Source organism: Nycticebus coucang, chromosome 2, assembly GCF_027406575.1.
Source record: "Nycticebus coucang isolate mNycCou1 chromosome 2, mNycCou1.pri, whole genome shotgun sequence".
Classification (NCBI taxonomy): Eukaryota; Metazoa; Chordata; class Mammalia; order Primates; family Lorisidae; genus Nycticebus; species Nycticebus coucang.
Genome location: NC_069781.1, coordinates 122300716 through 122314609, shown reverse-complemented (window position 1 = coordinate 122314609; position 13894 = coordinate 122300716). Strand labels below are relative to the sequence as shown.

At 45.8% G+C, this 13894-nt stretch overlaps 1 protein-coding gene and 1 non-coding gene across 3 annotated transcripts in view; one reads left to right on the top strand and one right to left on the bottom strand.

The window, feature by feature from the left end:
* The first annotated feature begins 7816 nt into the window (after window positions 1-7816).
* The window catches only part of AKAP13 (A-kinase anchoring protein 13), a 317276-nt gene continuing 311198 nt past the window's right edge, over window positions 7817-13894 (top strand). For both annotated transcript variants that reach the window (XM_053581736.1, XM_053581737.1), the window contains exon 1: window positions 7817-8014. The gene's annotated coding sequence lies outside the window, so the exon portion shown is untranslated. The remainder of the gene's footprint in view (window positions 8015-13894) is intronic.
* LOC128580331 (small nucleolar RNA SNORA11) lies at window positions 13353-13483 on the bottom strand. The gene has a single exon (XR_008378627.1). It is a non-coding gene; the product is annotated as a small nucleolar RNA SNORA11 (small nucleolar RNA).

Below are 13894 nucleotides of genomic sequence, written 5' to 3'. Positions count from 1 at the left end.
GCACATTAACCCGTAATCTAGTATATAGCTCTAACGCATTTCTTCATTAGAATAAAAAGTGCCTGCACGATTTCTGAACAGTATCATAGGAATATAGGCTGCATAAGGCATCAGCTGCTTAAACACCTCTTTCCTGAGCATCTACTCTGTAAATAAGCTGAGAGCTCTCACTGTTGTAAGTACAGAAGGAGAGGGAAGGAGATGATGGAGGTGTATTATTCTAAATTAGATTTGGCAACGTTCCCTCAGTTTTCATTTCTTAGAAGATAAACTGTACCAATCAGTAGCTATGTGATTTGGAGCAAGTTACTTCATCTCGGTAAGTCTGTGGTACTTAAAAAAGGGGATAACAGTGCAGCTGGGTTCACTGTGAAGCATAAATGAGATAATGCAAATATAAGAGATACCGTATAGGAATTTTGGCCCCAGGCACACGTCGAAGTTTAGAAGGAACTTCCAGGGGCAGTCCACCCCACCTTTGCTGTCCAGTACAGCAGCCACTAGCCACACATGGCTTTTGAGGACTTAAAATGTGACTAGTCTGCATTGAGATATGCTGTAAGAATAAAATACACATTGAATTATTATAAAGACTTAGTATGATAGAATGGAACTACTCCAGGAATACATTTTCTTTTTTTTTGAAACAGACTCTCACTATATCGCCCTTGGTAGAGTGCCATGGCATCATAGCTAATAGCAACCTCAAATTCTTGGGCTCAAGAATCAAGAGATTCTCAGCCTCCCAAGTAGCTAGGAATACAGGTGCTCACCACAATGCCTGGCTATTTTTAGAGATGAGGTCTCACTCTGGCTCTGGCTCTGGCTCAGACTAGTCTCGAACTCATGAGCTCAGGCAATCCACCCGCCTCAGGCTCCCGGAGTGCTGGGATTACAGGTGTGAGCCACCGTGCCCAGCTGGAAATTTTGTTAAATGTGAATTCTGACTACTCTGTGGTGGGATAAGGAATTCTGCAAAAAGCTCCCAGGTAATACAGATGCTATTGGTCTGAAACCCCACTTTGAGGGAAAGGGTCTACCCTAAATTCCCCAGACAGCTGAGGTCCCTATCCTCTTTGAGACGTCCTGAATTGTTATCTGCATGACTGGCATCTTCTCATCTTTCAGGCCCAACTCAAATGCCCTTTCTTGAAAACAACTCCCTGGCTACCCTATCTAAAGTAACCCACTCTCATCTAGTTCCTCTCTTTCGTAATTACTCAGTTTTTTCATAGGATTTATCCCAATCTGAAAGTATCTTATTATTTTTTTTTTTTGGAGAGACAGAGTCTGACTTTCTGGCCCTCGGTAGAGTGCCGTGGCCTCATACAGCTCACAGCAACCTCCAACTCCTGGGCTTAAGCGATTCTCTTGCCTCAGCCTCCCAAGTAGCTGGGACTACAGGCACCCGCCACAATGCCCGGCTATTTTTTGGTTGCAGTTTGGCTGGGGCTGGGTTTGAACCCACCACCCTCGGTATATGGGGCCGGTGCCTTACCGACTGAGCCACAGGCGCCGCCCGAAATTATCTTATTTATTTTGTATGTTTCCTGGCTGCCTTCCCTCACTATAATGTAATGGAGGCACCCTGAGGTACCTTCAAACCGACTCTCCCTGACACTAAAGATTTGTTCTTTCAAGGTGCATCAAATGTTCCTATACAGTGCACCCCCATTTCACAGAAAAAGATTACAGATATAATCATTTTTTTTACTTTCTCTTAGTAAGTTTACAAGCCAGGTAAGATGACAGAGCCTTATCAAGCAGTGGCAGGATCTTATATTTCTGAACTATCTCTGAACCATCTCTCCAGTTGACTTATAGAACTCTAATTGATTTATACAGATTAGAATACCTAAAAATACAACAAGAAAAAACTCCATTTTATAGAGAGTCCCTGGCAATGCTAAAGCAAAGAAGAAAGAAAATCAGCACAGTTGGAAGAAGATGAATTTTTCTTGACACCCATGCTTCTTAAAATGTCCACTTTTGTAAAAGAAGCGCTAGAAGAAACTTGTCCCAGGGTTCCTCTTCCACAGCAGTGGTCATTTTACTGTTTTTGTGGTAGAAATAGTACCCTGATATTGCTTTGGGGACTTCCACTATCAGCCCTTTGCTTGGCGTGAAGTCAACTCTTCCACAGCCCCAATTCCAAGCATCTGACTCAGACCCGAACCTTTCCAACCTTTCCTTCTGATCCACAGGTAACAGGCTAGTTCAGGGTTAGACACATGACCCCAAATAGGACAGTCAGGGGCAATAGGAGTAAATTCTACCCTCTGTTTTAACTATCTGGGTCTTTCTTGACTGGAATTTTTGTCTTCTGTGATTGCAGTTTTTGGCTGGGGCTGGGTTTGAACCCACCACCTCTGGCATATGGGGCCAGTGCCCTACTTCTTGAGCCACAGGTGCCACCCCTTTTTCTTCTTCGAATGCAATCGGGAAGGCTATGCTTGCCAGCCATCTTGTCACCATAAGGAAAGAAACTTTGGAATGGAGCCAGCACCGCGGACAGGTAACAGAGGAAAACAGTGTCTTGGTGGCAGTGTCTTGGTTGAATCTGGAAATACCTGAGGCTGGAACAACAAGTAGACTTTTTCACTTAGGTAAGACAATTAAGGCAGTCAGAGTGGAGATTTCTGTCAGTTGCATCCAGAAAAGTTCTAATTGCTACACCACCCATGAGCTGATAACCCTGGTCAATTCCCTGACAAATAGCTATTGAGAGTTTACAAAGCATTAGGCTTGGTCTTGGGTTGTAGGTGAAGAACAAGGTCGCTGTCCTCAAGAAACTCACAGTCAAGTGAGGGAAACAGGCAGATAAACCAGCAAGAAATTAAATGTGTGCATGTCTTTAAAGATGCTGTTGTAGGGTGCATTGGGGCGCAAAGAAGAGTACTTCTCCTAGTTAAAGGAAGAAAATTCGGGGAAGACATCCAAAAGGATGAGACCGATAAGCTGGGTCTTAGAAGACAATAAGATAAAAAAAGAGTGGGGTGGTACAGGAGACAAGGGGGTGTGCACAGGCAGTTAGCAGAGGACCGTTCCAGAACAGGGATAAGCAAATTCAAAGATGTGGGGTTTCAGCACTCATAAGAAACTGGGGAGGAGATGAAGCTGAGGGAGGTCAGTGGAGGGCAGGCCTGGTACTGGCATGCTAAGAAATATGGCCTTCATTCTGTAAGGCAAAAAGGAAATCTCAAAAATGTTAAAGTAAGGGAATAGTGAGAGCAGATTTTCATTTTAGAAAGCTCACCTCACCACCATATGTTTAGCCTGAACTTAAGTGGGGGATAAGGATGAGGGAGGACAGGGAATTCTGTAATTGAAATCTGGTTCCAGGTAAATTTTTAGTCTGGAGCTGAATTTTCTTTTCTTTTTTTTTTTTTTTTTGTAGAGACAGAGTCTCACTTTATGGCCCTCGGTAGAGTGCCGTGGCCTCACACAGCTCACAGCAACCTCCAACTCCTGGGCTTAAGCGATTCTCTTGCCTCAGCCTCCCGAGCAGCTGGGACTACAGGCGCCCGCCACAACGCCTGGCTATTTTTTGGTTGCAGTTTGGCCGGGGCGGGTTTGAACCCGCCACCTTTGGTATATGGGGCCAGCGCCTTACGGACTGAGCCACAGGCACCGCCCCTAAATTTTCTTTTCTTTCTTTCTTTTTTTTTTTTTCTGGCTGGGGCTGGGTTTGAACCTGCCACTCCTGGTATATGGGGCTGGTGCCCTACTCAGTGAGCCACAGGTGCCGCCCTGGAGCTGAATTTTCACTTCTTTTTTTTTTTTTTAAGACAGAGTCTCACTATATTGCCCTTGGTTGAGTGATGTTGCGTCACAGCTCACAGCAACCTCCAAACTCTTGGACTCACGTGATTCTCTTGCCTCAGCCTCCTAAGTAGCTGGGACTACAAGTACCCACCATAATGGCCGGCTATTTTTTGGTTGCAGTTGTTATTGTTGTTTAGTAGGCCCTAGCCAGGCTTGAACCTACCAACCTCAGTGTAGGTAGCACCCTACTCACTGAGCTACAGGTGCCGAGCCTGAATTTTCACTTCTTATGGACAGAGGAAACCTTCTTTCCTCAATGCCAACCCAATGCTGTCCAACATGCATCAGTCATAGGTATGATCTAAATTTTTCTAGTAGCCACATTTAAAAGCAAACAGAAACAGGTGAAATTAAATTTTTTTTTTGAGACAGTCTCAAGCTATTGCCCTGGGTAGAGTGCCGTGGTGTCGCAGCTCACAGCAACCTCAAACTCTTGGGCTTAAGCAATTCTTTTGCCTCAGCCTCCCAAGTAGCTGGGACTACACACGCCCGCCACAATGCCCGGCTATTTTGTTGTTGTTGTTGTTGTTGTTGCAGTTGTCATTGTTGTTTTAGCTGGCCTGGGCCAGGTTCAAACCTGCCGGCCTCTATGTATGTGGCCGGCACCCTAACCACTGAGCTATGGGTGCTGCCACATGAAATTAATTCTAATAATATTTTGTTTAGCAAAATATTGTAATTTCAATATGTAATATAAAAATGTATTACTGAATGGCTGGGCAGTGGCTCACACCTGAGATCCTAGCACCTGGGAGGCCGAGGTGGGTGGATTGCCTGAGCTCACAAGTTGGAGAACAGCCAGAGCCAGAGGGAGACCTTGTCTCTAAAATAGCTGGGCATTGTGGTAGGCGCCTATTGTTTCAGCTATTTGGGAGGCGGAGGCAAGATAACCACTTGATCCCAAGAGTCTGAGGTTGCTGTGAGCAGTGACAGCACCGCAATGTACTGAGGGTGACAAAGTGAGACTCTGTCTCAAATAAACAAACAAACAAAAATTCTCCGGTGGGACTATGCACAGTGGCTCATGCTTGTAATCCTAGCACTTTGGGAGGCTAAGGCAGGAGGATTACTTGAGCCCAGGAGTTTGAGACCAGCCTGAGTAAGAGCAAGACCCAATTTCTATTAAAAATAGCAAAATTAGCCCAGGATGGTAGCACATAGCAGCAGTCCCAGCTATTTGAGTGGCCGAGGCAGGAGGATTGATTAAGCCCAGAAGCTTGAGGTTACGGTGAGCTGAGATGATACAACTGCACTCTAGCCTGGGCAACAGAGAAAGATCTTGTTTCCCAGGTGTGCACAATAAATAAAAATTTCCCAAGTGTGCACAATAAATTTGAAAAGTGCTGAACTCTTGACACTTCCAGCAGCACCACTGGAAAGGTGCAAATGCTGCCAAGGTGGGAAGCAGAATAGTATTGTAAGAAGTTACCGGAAGATGACAGGGTAATATTTACTGCTGCCTCTGAAAAAGACCAGCAAGTTTTAAGAGAAAACTATGGGATTACCAAACGTTAGGGTCCAAATAACTTTCTGGCTTAGTGCTCATGTGTTAGAGAGTGAGGTTCTTCGAGGAGTAACGTGGTCACGTGGCTCCTTTGTGACAGAGTCAGGTCTAGGAACCAGGCATCTCTTGTCTCCATGCCAGCTTTTAAATATTGACAAGGATTGATTAGAGTTGAGTGTGGAACAGGGTGAGCATAAGGATAAGGTGATATGGAAATAATTTCACATGGAGAACTGGGCATGTTTAGCCTTTAAAAAAAAATCATTCCGTAATATGTGAGCACCAGGTTGACCAACAGAAAAGCAAATTTCAGCTCTATACTAAGAGCATTTTTTTTTTTTGAGACAGTCTCAAGCTGTCACCTTGGGTAGAGTGTGGTGGTGTCATAGCTCACAGCGACCTCCAATTCTTGGGCTCGAGCGATCTTCTTGCCTCAGTTTTTCTTATTCCTTTTTTTTTTTTTTTTTTTAGTTTTTCTGTTTTTAGTAGAGATGGGGGTCTCGCTTTTACTCAGGCTGGTCTTGAATTCATGAGCTCAAGCAATCCACCAGCTTGGCCTCCCAGACTGCTAGGATTACAGGGTGAGCCCCTGCACTCAGCTAGGAGCATTTCAAAGATTTAGAGCCATTCAACATGGAAGTACCTGGAACACACATCAGATATTCACAATACCCTCTCTCAGATATTCTGTAGCTGGAAAAGAGCTTGCCTGGATCAGGGTCTCTGAAATGTCAGTCATTTGCATCTCTGCAATTTTTTTTGGCCATATCCTGTACCTGGATTTAAACTACTGACATTAACGTGTTTAAAATGTGTAAGGTGCAGTAATTTAAGTATACAGCTGATTTTTTCAGTTGTATTCAAGTATACCTTTGTCATCCACTGCTCAGAGCAAAGTACAGAACCAGCACCACAGAGGCTTCCCTCCTGCTCATTCCAGAAAATAACTTCCTCCTTCTAGGTACCAGTTTTTTTTTTTTGTTTTTGAGACAGAGTCTCACTATGTTGTCCTTGGTAGAGCTGCTTACAGCAACCTCAAACTCTTGGGCTCAAGCGATTTTCTTGCCTTAGCCTCCCAAGTAGCCGGGGTTACAGGCGCCTGTCACAACGCCCGGATATTTTTTGTTGCAGTTGTCATCGTTGTTTTATTTATTTATTTTATTTTTTTGCAGTTTCTGGCCGGGGCTGGATTTGAACCCGCCACCTCCGGCATATGGGGCCGGTGCCCTACTCCTTTGAGCCAAAGGCACCGCTCGACATCGTTTTAGCAGGCTCGGGCCAGGTTCGAACCCTCCACCCTTGTGGTATGTGGCTGGTGCTGTAACCTCTATGCTACAGGCACCGACTGTCATCCTTGTTGAAACAAGAGTCTCACTTTGTCACCCTGGGTAGATTGTCATGGCGTCACAGCTCACAGCAACCTCAAACTTTTGGGCTTAAGCTATTCTCTTGCCTCAGCCTCCCAAGTAGCTGGGACTATAGGCATCCGCTACAACGCCCGGCTATTTTTTGGCTGCAGTTGTCATTGTTGTTTAGAAGGCCCGGGCAAGGTTCAAACCTGCCAGCCTCAGTGTATGTGGCCGGCGCCCTAACCACTTAGCAAAGGGCGCGGAGCCGGTACCACTGTTTTACTTCAATCATCATCAGTTTTGCATGTTCTTGAACTGCATATAAAGTGTTTCTATTATTAATATTTTTCTAGTACTTTTTTTATTTTTTTACAACTTTCTACTTGACCTGAGAAATAACATCAGTGAAGCAATGGTTTGACAGGCATTTCCACCCCTAATACACCTTAACGTAAATACGTAACTATCAAAGTAAAGTTTATATAGCAATTAATATAATCTCCCAGGCCACCACAGGTACACGGACCATATTTTGTCTCTCAAAGCCACCAGATGATTTCTGAGGTCCTTTGCAACACAAACACTGAAGGATTTTGTGGGGAAAGTGAACCGAAAGTTCACGGCAGGCACTGTCACAATTCTGACATTGTCATAGGGCATCATGCATTCATCTGTCAACATTTGCTGAATGACTTTCTTCCAACGCTTTAGAAACTGCTAAACTGCACTTCCTGATTTGAAGTGGGAGAAATAAATCATTTTAGTACGTGTGGTTAAGTGCTACAGCTCAGGTAAGCACAGGGCACACAGAGGAAGGGCGGTTTCTCAAGATAGAGCAGAGTGAAGACAGCGGGTGGGCGTTCCCTAAAGACTCTACTACCAGCCACCCCACTTTGATCACTTTGCCGCGGCGCAGCAGTGGCGGTCAACCTCAGCCTTCCTTAGCAACTTGAGCGCACCGCCCAAGAGCCTTTCTATTGGTCTCACGGAGCATGACGGGCAGCTCTGACATGCAATCCCAGCTCGCAGTCTTTGGCTCCTGGTTACTCACGGGAGGACTCGTAGGAGTTACCGCCTTCTCCGGGCACCCCGCCCCTCCTCGCGCGATGTGTGGCGCATGCGCTAGCGCGCTAGGGCTGTGTGCAGGGCCAGCGCGGGGCCGAGCAGCCGCGGGGTACGTCCTGGGCTCCGCCGAGACCGTCGTGCCCGCTCCTAGCCTCGGCCGCAGCCGCTTTAGCCGCCGCCGCCGGGGGAGCGGCCGCCTTTTGTCTTTCTCCGCGGCGAAGGTGCGGAACTGTTCCGGCTCGGCCCGCGGGGAAGCCCCGGGAGCCGCTAGGTGAGAGCGCAACTCTGTTGGCGGAGTTGAGGGAAGTTTTGTGGTTTGAGAAAGGGTCGGGTAGAGGGGCGCGGGCCCCTCCCCCTGCGGCCGCTGTTGGGGGCGAGAGGGGACAAAGGGAGGAGCAGGGGCTGCGGGGGGCGGAGAGGGGCGGGCGACGGTGCCCGGGCGGTAGGGCGGTGGGGCGGCTGTGGCGGCCGGCTCTGGCCACCCCTCCTTCACGTCCCCTTGCTCCGGTATTGTCTGTCCCCGGCCGCGGTGCGCCTCCCACTCCCCGCATCCCGTCTTTGGGGCCCCCCCGCCCCCTCGGTCCTTGGACCCCTGCCTCGGGTTCCCGCGGTAGGCGCCGCCGAGGCTGGCTCAGTCTTCCTCCGGGGGCGGCAGCCGCGATAGCCCCCGCGAGCGCCGGGCAGCTCTGCGGGTCGCGCTGGGGGGCCGGAGTCAGCCGCCTGGAACAAGTGCTGCGGGCGCGAGGGAGCGGCTCCCCCGGGCCGACGCCGGCGGTAAACACGTCGGGCCGCGCCCGCCCGCGGGGCCCTCCGCGCCTGCTCCCGGGGGCGCCGCTAGCCTGACCCGCGCGGGTCTGAGGCCGGCAGCCGACGGGACCCGTGCGGTCTGCACGCGCTCTGAGAGCCCGGCAGCGAGCGGGCTCAACTTTTAGCTACACTTTGAGACCACACAAAACATTTTTATCTTTGTAAATATGACTCTCTGCTCCTTTGCAAAGCCAACCAGTATGTGAATTATAAAAAGTGGGGAACGCCCCTATTTTTTTAATCAAGAAAGGGAGTGAGTAGACAGGTTTGTTTTGTTTTGGAAATACTAGTTCTGACAGCAAAATGATTCCGTCACATTTAAGTTTCTAGATCCTACTGTGAACTCAGGAATTCACAATGAAAGTTGGATTGAGCAATATTTTGGTGTTCATTCTTTGCTATTACACTCCCTAATGAAGTTATTTTGAGAGTTTATTGCTCCAGGCAAGTATAAAGCAAAACTCAGAGTGCGACCCCCCAGGTCCTCCCCCCACCCCCCCGCACCGTTTTATTTTTAGAAGCAGTAGCTTATTCAGGTTTTCTAAACCATTGGATTGCCCACGTCAAGACAAATGGTGCAGTTCTTGAAAGGTCATTGTTTGCAAGTTGGTAAAGAAGTTATGATGAGTTGAGATAAGTCAGTGTTACTGGTCTCCTATTTCTTCCTGGACGGTGGAGATTGTAGCACTGTGTCAGGGGCAAGCCTTGTTAGGTTTTGGGTTCGCTGACTCCACAGAATTTGGTTTGTTTGGTTTATAATATGAGAATAATTCTATTTAAATTTCTCAGGTAGGGTGGCGAGTTCAAATCCGGCCCCAGCCAAACTGCAACTAAAAATAGCCAGACGTTGGGTGGCGCCTGTGGCTCAGTGAGTAGGGCCCCAGCCCCATATGCCGAAGGTGGCGGGTTCAAACGCAGCCCCAGCCAAACTGCAACAAAAAAATAGCCGGGCGTTGTGGCGGGCGCCTGTAGTCCCAGCTGCTAAGGAGGCTGAGGCAAGAGAATCGCGTAAGCCCAAGAGTTAGAGGTTGCTGTGAGCCATGTGACGCCACGGCACTCTACCTGAGGGCGGTACAGTGAGACTCTGTCTCTACAAAAAAAAAAAAAAAAAAATAGCCAGACGTTGTGGCTGGCGCCTGTAGCCCCAGCTACTCGGAGGCTGAGGCAAGAGAATTGCCTAAGCCCAGGTGTCGGAGGTTGCTGTGAGCTGTGACGCTACGGCACTCTACCGAGGGCGACAAACTGAGACTCTGTCTCTAAAAAAATATATAAATGAATTAATTCCTCCCGTAGAACTAGTTTAATTGTCATTTGTAGTGGAATATAATTACCAGCATGTCATTTAATTTCAGTTATTGTATCCCTTTGTCAGCTGTTAAAAAGAAAAATTCAGGAAATAACTGTGTATATCACTTTGACCATTTTTTTATGCTAAGTGAGTAATATGGAGAAATGTTCCTGGGTTTTTCTGGTTTGGTTGGGGTCACTTTGCTCTAAAACCAACTTTTGTTGCCTGAGGAAGCCAAAGACAAGTTTTTTTAAGGCATAAGCATTGTGCTTTAAACTACAAAGTGGCTTTTAGGATTCACAATACTTGCTGTATAGCTTCCCTTTCTGGTTGTGTGTGGGATTGTGGGGAGGGAGGTTGACAGAGGTTGGAAAGAGTTGTCATGGAGGAACATAGTGTAAACAAATGCTACTTACTACATAATGAGACAAGTACACAAGTTGCTTTCCTTCTCTGGGCTGTGATAGCATGTTATCCTGCACATAACTTTTGTTTTAGAATTTCTTTCACTTATTTGCCTAATTACATGGTAACTGTACACGTAGTGAAGTACACATTGCCAGGTAGATATAATGCTAATTCGGTACATTTGTACGTATGTATGATTGGACTCCTCCTTTAGTCTTTAATTCTTTGAGAGGTGTGATGGGCCTTATTTGACTTAGCTGCGGTGCAGGCATCCAGTTTGAATTGGATGGAATGCTTTCTACTAGTTAGTGGTAGTGCACATGGGAGGGAGTTGCTAACTGGGAACTTGCCCCAAATGACAATTCACTTGCAGATCTGTGATGATACTTACTTTAAAAGGATGTCTAACCCTTTTTATTTGTTGATTACTTCTTGAAAAGAAATGGGATTTAAATAGTGCTCTATGGGTTTCAAAATGAGATTCTTATTGAGAAGTCCAATCCCCCTTTTTTTAGTGAAATCATTAAGATTGCTGGACAAATCCATTCACTACTCTGCCCATTTTAACATTGTGAAATTGGTAGGTAGCACAGTTGAGAAGAAAGTACACTCTTTGGAGCTAGGTAGATTTGAGTTCAAATTTTCACATTTTCTTTTTTTTTTTTTGTAGAGACAGAGTCTCACTTTATGGCCCTCGATAGAGTGCCATGGCCTCACACAGCTCACAGCAACCTCCAACTCCTGGGCTTAAGCGATTCTCTTGCCTCAGCCTCCCGAGCAGCTGGGACTACAGGCGCGCGCCACAACGCCTGGCTATTTTTTGGTTGCAGTTTGGCCGGGGCTGGGTTTGAACCCGCCACCCTCGGCATATGGGGCCGGTGCCTTACCGACTGAGCCACAGGCGCCGCCCCAAATTTTCACATTTTCATTCACTAATTGTGTCTGAGCCTTAGCCTCTTAGAGCTTCAGTTTACTGGTCTATGAGGGTTAGTAATATACTTTGCAGTGTTCTCAGGAATAAATGAAACTAGGTGGGGTGCTTTCTACACCGCCTAAGGTTAAGGCTGTTTCCTGGTAGATGTAATGATAATTTTGGTGCATTTGTACATGGCTTAGAAGAAAGTATTCCCAAAAGTCTAATGCTTCATTGAGTATAGTGGTTTAGTTATTTTTTTCATCAAATAGGGGTCCTGACACTTGTTTATCCAAAAGCATTTTTTAAAGGTGCCAGTAGAACTGAAGGATAATAGAAACAATGGTGATTTTATCTTCCTGCAGAGTGGCTTGCTAGGGAACAGCTCTGTGTGATTATAGTGTGTAGGAAATGGTGAAAGGTGGAATGTTTTCAATACTTTCAATAGGATATTTGAGTTATTTAGTCAGTTCCAACTTTTTCCTTAATTTACCTTTGTCTTGAAAAATAACAAGTATGGATTATGACTGCATTTCTCAGACTTACAATAGAACTGGACTGGGTGTTAACACGGGGTTAAGTGTAATAGTGTAATAGCCAGATTTGAGCAAATCTTTCACTTCCCCTTCCAGTCACTCTTTGAGTTGCCACCATTTACGGAAGGAAGCGATGATATAAATCAGTGTACTATCTCAGTTTAGAATACTTACAGTACTAGGCTCAGCGCCCGTAGTTCAGTGGATATGGTGCCAGCCACATGCACTGGGACAGGTAGATTTGAACCGGCCTGGGCCTGCTAAACAATGACAACTACAAAAAGAAAAAAAAAAGCCGGGCCTTGTGGTGGGCACCTATAGTGCTCTATGGGTTTCAAAATGAGATTCTGATTGAAAATCCAATCTACCTCTTTTTAGTGAGGCTGAGGCAAGATAATTGCTTAAGCCTAAGAGTTTAAAGTTGCTGTGAGCTGTGACCCCACTGTACTCTACTGAGGGCTACATAGTGATGCTCTGTCTCAAGAGAAAAAAAAAAGAATACTTGCAGTACCAAATGGAATAGGTACATTCTAGAAATGTTTAATTGTGGAGGATGTTTCTGTGTATTGAATTCCATCTTTTTTTTTTTTTTTTTTTTTGAGACAGTCTCAATATGTCGCCTTTGGTAGAGTGTTGTGGTGTCACAGCTCACAGCAAACTCAAACTCTTGGGCTTAAGCGATTCTCTTGCCTCAGCCTCCCCAGTAGCTACAGGTACCTGCCTCAATGCCAGGCTATTTTGTTGTTGTTGTGGTTGTCGTTGTTTAGCAGGCCTGGGCCAGGTTTGAACCAACTAGCCCCAATGTATGTGGCTGGTGCCCTAACCACTGGGCTATGGGCGCTGAGCCTGAATTCCATCTTTCCATTAGGTTTCTTATAAAGAGATTACAGTAAACTTTTCTTTTTATTTTTTATTTATTAGTTATGGGTACATTATAGTTTATACTATTTATAGATAGGGTGAGTGTGATGTTTTGATAGAAGCATACAATGTATATTAATCAAATCAGGGTAATTGGGGTATCACAACACCTCAGGCATTTATCATTTCTATAGTAAAATTTTTTTTTTTTTGCAGTTTTTGGCCGGGGCTGGTTTGAATCCACCACCTCCAGCATATGGGGCTGGCGCCCTACTCCGTTGAGCCACAGGCGCCGCCCCTAAACTTTTTTTTTTTTAGAGACAAGAGTTTCCCTTTATGGCCCTCAGTACAGTGCTGTGGCATCACAGCTCATAGGAACCTCAGATTCTTGGGCTCAAGCGATTCTCTTGCCTCAGCCTCCCAAGAAGCTGGGACTGCAGGCACCCGCCACAATGCCTGGCTATTTTTTTTGTTGCAGTTGTCATTGTTCTTTGGTTGGACTGGGTTGGGTTCTAATCCGCCAGGTCCTGTGTATTTGGTTGGCGCCCTAGCTGCTGAGCTATAGGTGCCGAGCCACTATAGCAAACTTTTAAGAATTACATTTGGTTTTTTCAACAGATTTAGACATCTCTGAAGAGCTAGATGAACAAACTTGGATATTTTGACGTTCCTTTCTTTTTTTTAATTTTCTGAAAAATTTCTTAGGCAATTTTTCAGATATACAGTACAGTTGAAAAAATTATACAGTGATCACCCAGACACCTACCACATACATTTTATAATTTTCTTCTTCTTCACATGTATGGAATTTGTTCACAAGGAGGCCACAAGTTTTGTGTGCTCCTGGTCTCAGTCACCTCAGATTCCTGTTGGGTGTGTTATAAACACAGGAGCCATTCTTTAGGCTCCTTGCTCTGAGCACACTGTGCCCTGACGTTCCTTTCTTTTAAAGTTAACATCTAAGGGTCGTGCCTGTGGCTCAAAGGAGTAGGGCGCCAGCCTTATATACCAGAGGTGGCAGGTTCAAACCTGGCCCTGGCCAAAAACTGCAAAAAAAAAAAAAAAAAATAATAAAGTTAACATCTAATTGCACTTGGATAGACGTGGTTATTAGTGATAGGCACAGGTATACATTTGAAAATGGTGTCTTCACCACCACTGCGAATGGAGAGAGAAGATTAAGTTGTTAATGGAAGGAAGTTTTGTTTCTTATGAATGTCCTCAAATTTATAATCTTCTAGTCCTTCTAGTCCACCTGCGGATTGATTGGAACGTAATATGCAAAAGATGAATAGATAATGCATTCTTGTCAGTTCTTGCTGGGAGGATGGATCAGCA